Source organism: Pogona vitticeps, chromosome 1 (assembly GCF_051106095.1).
Source record: "Pogona vitticeps strain Pit_001003342236 chromosome 1, PviZW2.1, whole genome shotgun sequence".
NCBI classification, from domain to species: Eukaryota; Metazoa; Chordata; class Lepidosauria; order Squamata; family Agamidae; genus Pogona; species Pogona vitticeps.
The window spans coordinates 56,758,190-56,767,108 of NC_135783.1; positions in this window are offsets into that span (position 1 = coordinate 56,758,190).

Below are 8,919 nucleotides of genomic sequence, written 5' to 3' on the forward strand. Positions count from 1 at the left end.
ATTATTTTGAGAATTGTTCATTGATGTCTGTGGTACTTATTGAGTTGACAACATATGCATGGGTAAGTGCAGCAAAAAAGGTGGAAAGGGTGCAAAAACCCACAGGATATATAACAGCAACTTACAGCAAATCCTTATTTCTGTGCCGCTTCCATTCTTTTGGTTTGCTGTGGGGGCATGTATTTTAGATCTGTATTCCTAGTTAAATGGTAATAATTTTTTCAATTTGCATCTACAGTCCATGTGGCACAGCACTTGGAGCATTGGACTAAGCCATGAAATGCATTGTGTCACTATCCAATTAGTAACATCCCCCTTTGGGACTAATTGAAAGAAAGTACTCATTTCATGAGGCCATTCCTCATCCCTTGCAACCTGTCTTCCCTAGACAGCAGTGGTTATTGAAGAAGCCCAGGATTTGAATGGGTTTGGCCTTCTTAAGACAGTGTTATGCCACTTCCAGTAGCCATGGTGTGGAACAGCAGTCTCTAGCTCTCCTAGAAAGGGAATAAGTAGGGACTCCAGGCTTAAAAGGAAGGTACCGTATTTTTCGCTCCATAAGACGCACCTTTCCATAAGACGCATCAATTTTTTAGGAGAAGAAAACAGGAAAATATAATCTGTTTTCTTCGCTCCATAAGACGCACAGACTTTCCACCCCCCTGTTTTGTGGGGGGAAAATGCGTCTTATGGTGCGGAAAATACGGTACCTCAAAATGCCAGATGCAGGGAAGGGGTATCAGGAGACAGGTATCTAGTTGTCTTGTGTGCTCCCAGAGGCATCTAGTGGGGCCCACTGTGAGATACAGGAAGCTCGACTAGATGGGCCCTTGGCCTGATCCAGCAGGGCTCTTCTTGTGTTCTTAATGGACAATAGAGGTCAGAGTAGTTTGGAAGTAGGATGGTGGAAATCCAGTAGATACTATAAAGTGGGAATTGGCAAAGTGTAACCTACAGTCCTCCTGGGCTACCCAAGGCAGTTTTTGAAGTCACCATTTTTCTACAGAGCTCCCTTATGCCTACTATTCTGAAAAAAATAAATAAACATATGCGGTTTTATGATCCCAGAGTTCTCCAGAAATATTGAGCTTTGGCATGGGGAGGGGGGCCCACAGCCCCATAAATCAAAAACACAAAAATAAAAAAAATTATCCCCCCCCCCATCCCCAAATGTAAGTGGACATCCAGTCCCTTCCAGCTTTAATTTTCCATTTCAAATTGGGGCATTTCTAAGCCTGGTGTAATTCAGGGTAAGTGCTGCTGCTGCATGGACATTTGACCCTCCAAGTTCATTGAAGTTGCCCACCTCTACTATGAGACCGATGAAAATGGTCCAGCCTCTTAAGCCTATGGGTTTTCAGGTAGCCTTATAAGGGTTCCTGTCTAACTTGGTTAGTGAGCTCGTCAAATCCCAGATCAATAAGTCACTGAGGTGGGCTGGGCAGTCGATGAGATTGAGAGCCCAATCCGCCCCTTGTTTATGGAGGAATATCAGGCTATAACGTCAGTAAGGAGATAGCTAGAGAGGATGAGGAGGAGGGGTGCATGGGATTGTTAATTTGTGTAAGGCAACGAAACAGACTCTTGTGGATACAACTGCTGGTGCAGCACAGCCAGGGACATTTCTTTGGTTGTACTCCTTCAGCATGTGCTGCAGAACAATGTGGTCTGTAATAAGCATTGTCTGTAATAAACATTTTCTGTTACAGAATTAAAATTCTAGTGTGTTGAAAAGTCCTCAACAGAAATTAATGACTGGTCCAATTGTGATATACGAGAAATTTTACAGTTTACAGCCTCTCTGACCAACAGAGATTTCTTATTTCTAATCCGAGAAACTGAATACTGGTGCCTCCTCTTCTGAGTTCTAAGGTAATGCTGGTACTTTGATAACTTGAGTATTCAAAGGCACTGGACAGAGTTTTGTTTTTTGCATTTGAAGAACTTGTAAGGCACTTGTATGGCACTTCAAGAATGTTTTCATATATTTAAGATAACTCAACTAGGACGGATCCCCGCCTTTGCACTTTAAGAACATTCAGGACAGCTGTGGCATTTTGAGAAGTGATGCATTGATGTAGAATAAAGAACTGACTTGGCACTGAACCTTGCTCTTTGTACCTTCAGAAAATCTAGAATAAATATGGCAGTTGTGGAACCCATTTGTTATCTGTCTCAAAAATTGAATTGGATTATGCCTAACACTTCAAAGACCGTGTGTTTACATGAACTTTAATGAAATGAAAAACAACTGGACAGACATGTTTAAGTTGTATTTCATAATACCAACTCTAGAGGATTGTTTATAAGAGCCATAAAAGATCAGAATGATATCAAAAGTGATGGTATGGTTGTTCATTTCTTAGTAGATTTATCAGGCATTACCTTAAAAAGTAGGAACAAAATTAAGCTTATATCATAAGATTAATAAAGGAAAGGAAACGATAACAATGAACTATTCCATTTAAACTGACATGTCATTTTAAACAAAGCTAAGAGCTAAGTAAGAAGCATTAATTCTTCTAGATGTTGGGACATATTGAAGCCAAAGGACTGAGTAATGATACACAAATACAATGATCAACAGAAAGGACACTGTTGATAATGTGAACTCCTCCTAACCCTACAGCTTATTCTGCATCCCCCAAATCAGATCTAGAGGTTTCTTCTTTCTTGGTTCCTGTCAGAAGCACCATAGTGCAAATGAATAATTTCCACCCAAGGACAGACCAAATCAAGAGCATTCAGAGCAGGTCGCATCAAATCTGCATGCTGAGAGGCACAAATCCCACTAATATTGTTGTGAAGTTGCCTGTTCTATCTCATGCTCACAAAGGACTGTGAGAAAAAAAAAGCGTGCTGCTTATATACCGCCCCATAGCGCTTAAAGCACTCTCTGTGTGGTTTACAAGTTAATAATACAGGCTACACATTGCCCCACCCCCCATGAGCTAGGTATTCATTTTACCGACTTCGGAAGGATAGAAGGCTAAGTCAACCTTGAGCCAGCTACCTGGAATTGAACTCCAGGCAGTGAGCACAGTTTTGGCTGCAGTACAGCAGTTTAACCACTGTGCAATGAGGCTCCTAGGTCATTTTGAAAGTTATTCATTTATAGCATCACTGTGGGTGACCTTCTGTGCAGCACTCTGGAAAATTAGAAAGAACGTTGTTTCAAAGTTAAGAAAAAATTATAAAGTGCAGAGTAAAACAAAAAAATGTGGTAATTATATACAATTTATTATATGCAGGAAATGTGCTTTATAACAGTAAAAGGACAATTGGGAAAAATGGTAGTTATGTTGGTCAATGTTTATGATCCCAGTTCTAATATTTGGGGAAGTTATTCAATTTTTTTGGTCACCTGATCATTGGAGAGTATTTCAGCGGAGTACATGTACTGAGAAAGGACAAGAAAAGAAATGCAAGACAAGATTACTACAATCATCCCAAAGAAGGTGTCATCATTTATCGAAACAAGTTGATACTTGTTGGTTCAGCTAATTGACATTTGGATATTTTAAAATGAATGTGCCATGAATGACCATATGGAGGTGCAGAAGAAGTGTTTGCCAATATCCTGAAGTGGCTTTCTTAATTACTTCACAAATGGCAAATTGATAGCTGAAGGAGCTGGACCAAACGGGGTCTCTTGAGGTGCATATGTCATTTCGATGTGAAGATTGGATCAAATGGCATACCAGACCTTCTGTGACCTCTAGCAATCCTATTCCAACCAATCTATCCCACTGCACTTGAGACTGTCTAGACAAGCACTTAGTGTAATTGCATGACCTTTGTTATGCATACAAAAGACAGTTCACTTCTGCAACCATAGAATGTACATCTCAATAAATAAATATTTATTTAATTACCCAGCTATCATTGACAATTATTTAGCTCCATTTCCTTGCCTAAATATCCTCCAGTTAGCTAACTTAATGAAACAGAGACTAACATTTCAGACAACGTTCCTTAGCTGATTTCTAGTAGTGCCGAAAATCTATTTCAGATGAACTGCAGCAATTGCACAATTGCATGGACACAAGTGTGACATGTCCCCTGTGCACGTGTGACACTCCCCGCCCGAGCGTGACATGCCCACCACAAGTGCGTGGGGGGGGGGAAGATCTGTATCCCCGGCCCAGTTCTGGCAAGCCCACGGACCGGCACTGGACTGCAGGCTGGCAGTTGACGATCCCTGCTCTAGGAATGATGTGTTATTCTGAAGTAATAAATTGCCTAAGTGTGCAGACAGGCTTAACTCTGCACTGCATATTGCATAATCCTGCAGTTTTATTTTAAAGCAAAATGTCCTTTCAGCTTCAAAGAAGTCTGCCACAGGTCTCTACTCAACTCTCTAGTCAGCGGCAATGGCAGGGAAAATCACTATAGCTCTGGTTTGCAGCTCCTGTTTTTTTTAATCTTTTTTAATTTGGGACATGACTGACAGTGGTAGATTCCATTTAAAGAATTTAGAGAGAAAGTTGTGTCTCTTTCAGCAGATATAACAAAATAAAAGCAAAAGTATTGCAACACTTTAATGACTGCTAGGTTTATTTAAGTCTTAACTTTGGGGCATTATAATCTACATCTTCAGACATGTGTAGCATGATATTTAGGCTACAGGTCTGCATATATGACACCCAATATGGAGGGGCTAGGAGCGAAGAAAAGAGGGAGGCAGTTGCACTGGAAATGAGTTTTCAAAATGGCAATGGCCCCAAGAATGGCAGTCATGAACATTTAAAGGGTTGATTGACTTCTAGTTACTTTCCATAATTTTCTTGATTTCCAAACAGACTCCAAAACTCTAAAGAGTAAGAACAAGACAAGGAGGGACCCTTAAAAAAAGAGTTTAAAACTCACTGTGTGTGCTTTCTCTGTGTGCTACCCTAAACTTAGAGAATGAACAAAGGTTTGATCTTCTTCTTTTTTGGCAGACTCTAAAAAATAGTTCCAGAAATATGAATGTATTTGTATTTGTTAGTGTTCTCAATCAGCTGATGCTGCTTTCCACTGTGCTTGTCAATATTTCCAGAGATGTATGTCAATGCAAGAAGTCTTTGTTTTAAGATGTTTGAATGTCTGGGGGGAAAGTACTTAAAAACAGAGTTCCACAAACATGTTGCTGCCATGATCCACATGATAGCAGTATTTGTTTGAAACACAGAATAGTACTCTCAGCTGCAATCCCTGTGGCCATTCTAGAAGCAATAGCAATATATGCTATTGATGAAGTAGCCCCCGTCTTACCAGGTAGCAGCATTTGTTGCCCAGTGGAAGTGAGACAGAACTGGCAGCCATCATGTTGGGGCAGCTGAGTCTCCTTTTCAGGGGACAACCCAATTTTCATAGGATTTTTACAGTGGGCATGCTCCTGGCCAATCAGGCTGCCCGTGAGCAATGCTTTCTCCACAGGCAGACCTGAATGGTAGAGTTTTCACTCCAGTCCACATGTGGGGTATGTAAAGGCTTACCAGGTCTGGAGCAACCATTTAACTTTGAACTGTCTTCCATTAACTTTCTCTTGGGTTTTTAGTAAATTTCTTTACTTAAGGTTTGCTCAAGGTTCAGGAGTAGCAACGCAGGGGGTCACAACTTTGCAGGGGGTTGTTCTGAAGCATCAGGACACATCTGGGCAAAAGGGATTGGGTCAGGCAGCTGAGTGCCCTTCAAGGGGAGGGGCAGATAGATATTTTGTGGATTTAGCTTAGGAAAATATTTCTAAACATGCTTGTGTATTTTTTTTTAAGAGCCACTTTGTTACTTGCAATCTTGATGTTTGCTTTAATTCATCCTCCTCATCTTGCCAGCAAATAGTCTGCAAAAGCTGCTGGACAAAGACCACAGGAGTGAAAACTTAGCTGGTTTTTAGAGAAGGAAGGCTCTTGGGACCTTAAAAGCTGCTGTGTTCTGACAAAGGCATCACACAGTAGTGCTTGCTCTGTGTTTCTTGTTAAAGCATGGCAGTAAGTCTTTAACTAACTGGCTCCAGTTATATTGATTCTTTTGTCTATAATTGTAATGACTGTAATTACTTTAAAACTGAGCTCAGCAAAATAAATATTTAACTACGTTATTCCATTCACAATTATCGATTTCTTTATTGAGGAGGAAGCTCTAGGGTTGTTGTTTTTTTTTTAGTTAGCAAGGTACATTCTGCACTAAATTGCAGTATTAGTGATTGCAGTGTGGTTCCTGGCTGAGTAAATAGCTATGGCCATCTCATTTTGCTGCAGGGTTTAGCATAGCATAGGAGTTGGTTGGTCCTACCCAGAGAAGGAGGGGAGGAGGAGAAACTTGGTTGCTCTTGCTAGCCTCATCACAACACTTTCTTGAAATCATTTATTTATTTATTTTTATTTTTGTGTTTGTTTAAAGTTATAACCCACCCATTTAGTGGATGAGCCACTATTCTGTGTGGCTTCCAAAAAAATGACAAGAATATGCAGAGTTTTAAAAGTGAACATATAAAAACAAAACACTTATTTTTTTCATTTTTTTAATTATTTGTTTGTTTAGCCTGAACAGGACCCTTGAAGTGGACTGCCCTCTTCAGTTATTGTCAAAAATCCAAGAAGACAATGCCTCCGTGAACAGTCCTACTATCTCCAAATTAGTTCAGGTCCATGACAGACAAAGTAATGGCTATGCACCACCCTCCTAGGTTCTACAGTGCTGTCTCTTAAAATAAATATCACACACACACACATATGATCTTTGTAACCAAAATGGCAACAATACAAATTTATCAAAAACATGATTAGAGATATAAAGATCTGGACAGAGGAATGTGTATTTCCTGTGGTTAACAGGGTCTCTCTCTTCCCACAGTCAAGGAATCAGTCCCAGAAACCAATATAGTCCAGTAATATACAAAGCTTCATAGTTTCAACAAGAAACACTTCAGTCCTGAAGTAAAATGCAAAGATAGCTCCAGGTCTGTGCATTGTTTTTGGACAAATGGGTGAAGATCACCTGAAGCAGGGATATTTCGGCAGTTCTGGGGTAACTACAGGCCAAAACAAGGAGCCGCTGTTCACCCCTGGAAAGGAGGAATACCCAAACCGCTTTTGCCTTCCATGCTGCATTTATAGGGTTAAAATTAAGAAAAGCAATTAGAATTGAAGAAGGTGGAAATGGAAAGTGAGGCAGTAGATTAAGGGTGCAGTCCACTGGCAAATTGAATCAATTCTTGTTCTGCCACCCAAAATACAAATAAAATGATAGGAGCATTCACATCCACAAAACCACTTTGAATTGAATCAGTTTCGATGTGAGGTATTTTTAAAAAGCCCCTGCTGGCCAGTGGAAAAAAAAGTTGGTTTGCAGCCCATATTATTCGATTTCACCCGTGTGCTGTGTGCCCAGAATTTATAAATAAATTTAAATAATTGATTTAACTGTGGTTCTTATTGCCAGTGAAACTGCACACTAAGCTACTGACACCAAAGGAGAAGTCAAGTGACAACTGAACCCCCAATAAAGGCCAAAATCTCACCCAAAGACTCCCACCACTGAGAAGCTAGGGAGGGCTGAGCGAGGTCAACACACGGTGTGTGTGTCCCTTTGCAGGTGTTTTGCCACCCATTTTGCAGAGCTGTAGGGCATAGAGAGAGATGTGCATCACTGTTTTGACAGATTTTTTTTTGCATCCTGGAATATTCTTTTTCTTTGTTGTCTCACTCATCTTAGTTTGTTAAACCTTACTGAATACTATTAGGTATGAGTATGTGTTTGTATGATTGTGAAATTAAGATTATTGTATGGTCTTTGAGTTCACAATCAGAACACTGAATCATCTCCCTCAGGTCATAGTTTTCTGCATTTTTCCATCATTTTGCAAGTTTTCTTTTAAAATGAAGATCTAGAAATGTACAGAAAATGTCATGGCCTTATTGTCTGTTCCTCTTTTGTCATTAAAAACCTGTTTATTTAAGCAGGCTCTTCAAAATAGTATCTCATATGTTGCTTTGAGAAGCCTGGTAAATGGAAAAAGAAATGAACAAATACATTGAATGAATTAATAGATGCCTACATAAATAATAGTAACTTACTCTGGCCAATATTATTCAACACCTGATGGTTTTTGTTTCTGTTCTTCAAAAGAAAAATGGTTTCTGATTAGTTTTGCTGTATTTTGAGTATACAACATGGATTGTTGCTAATAGTTACATAAGTAATGTTTACCTTTAATGTAAACCTTAGAGTCTGCAATATATACACTTTTCTTCTGAGAAAATAATCTGGGCCCGCTTCATTGTAAAAAGATTCACATCCTTTTGTGACAGTAGAAAAAAATAGAGTTCTAAACTTCATTTCTAACATTTGACTATGTAGTCTGGAATGCCTAATTAAAGAAAAGAATGGTGATAAGCAGGGCCATCTGTTCACCAGACCTGCAATATAAAGAAAGAGAGAGAAAAAACATATACACACATACACAGTAGTGATCACATCTGCCACATGGTGCTTAAACTTGTATTATCTCAGGAAATAAATGCTGTGCTTATAATTGTAACACGGTTCCAGAATCTACAGAGTTCAGCACTGATTTTCTAATTTATCAGGTGTTAGTCAGGTGCTTTGTTGGTGGCATTTCTCATTTAAATTTAATTTCACTGCATTTTCATTTACAAAGGATAGAGTCTTCCGTTTCAATGCCATGCCCATAATTAAAAAGGCAATGTGCAGTCACTGAAATAGAGATCATCTTTACAAGATGCAGTTGAATTTTTCATTTCTTTGCTTCCAAATTAGAAAAACAAAGGGAGAAAGGTACAGCCAGACAGTAACTAATGAACAAACCCTAGCATAATTAAAGTAACAAGTCTGAGAAGCTCCGCATCTCTACAGCATCTCCGTCAGGTAACTCTGTTCACAATGATAAGCACTGTGTTTAAATTCTCTATTCTG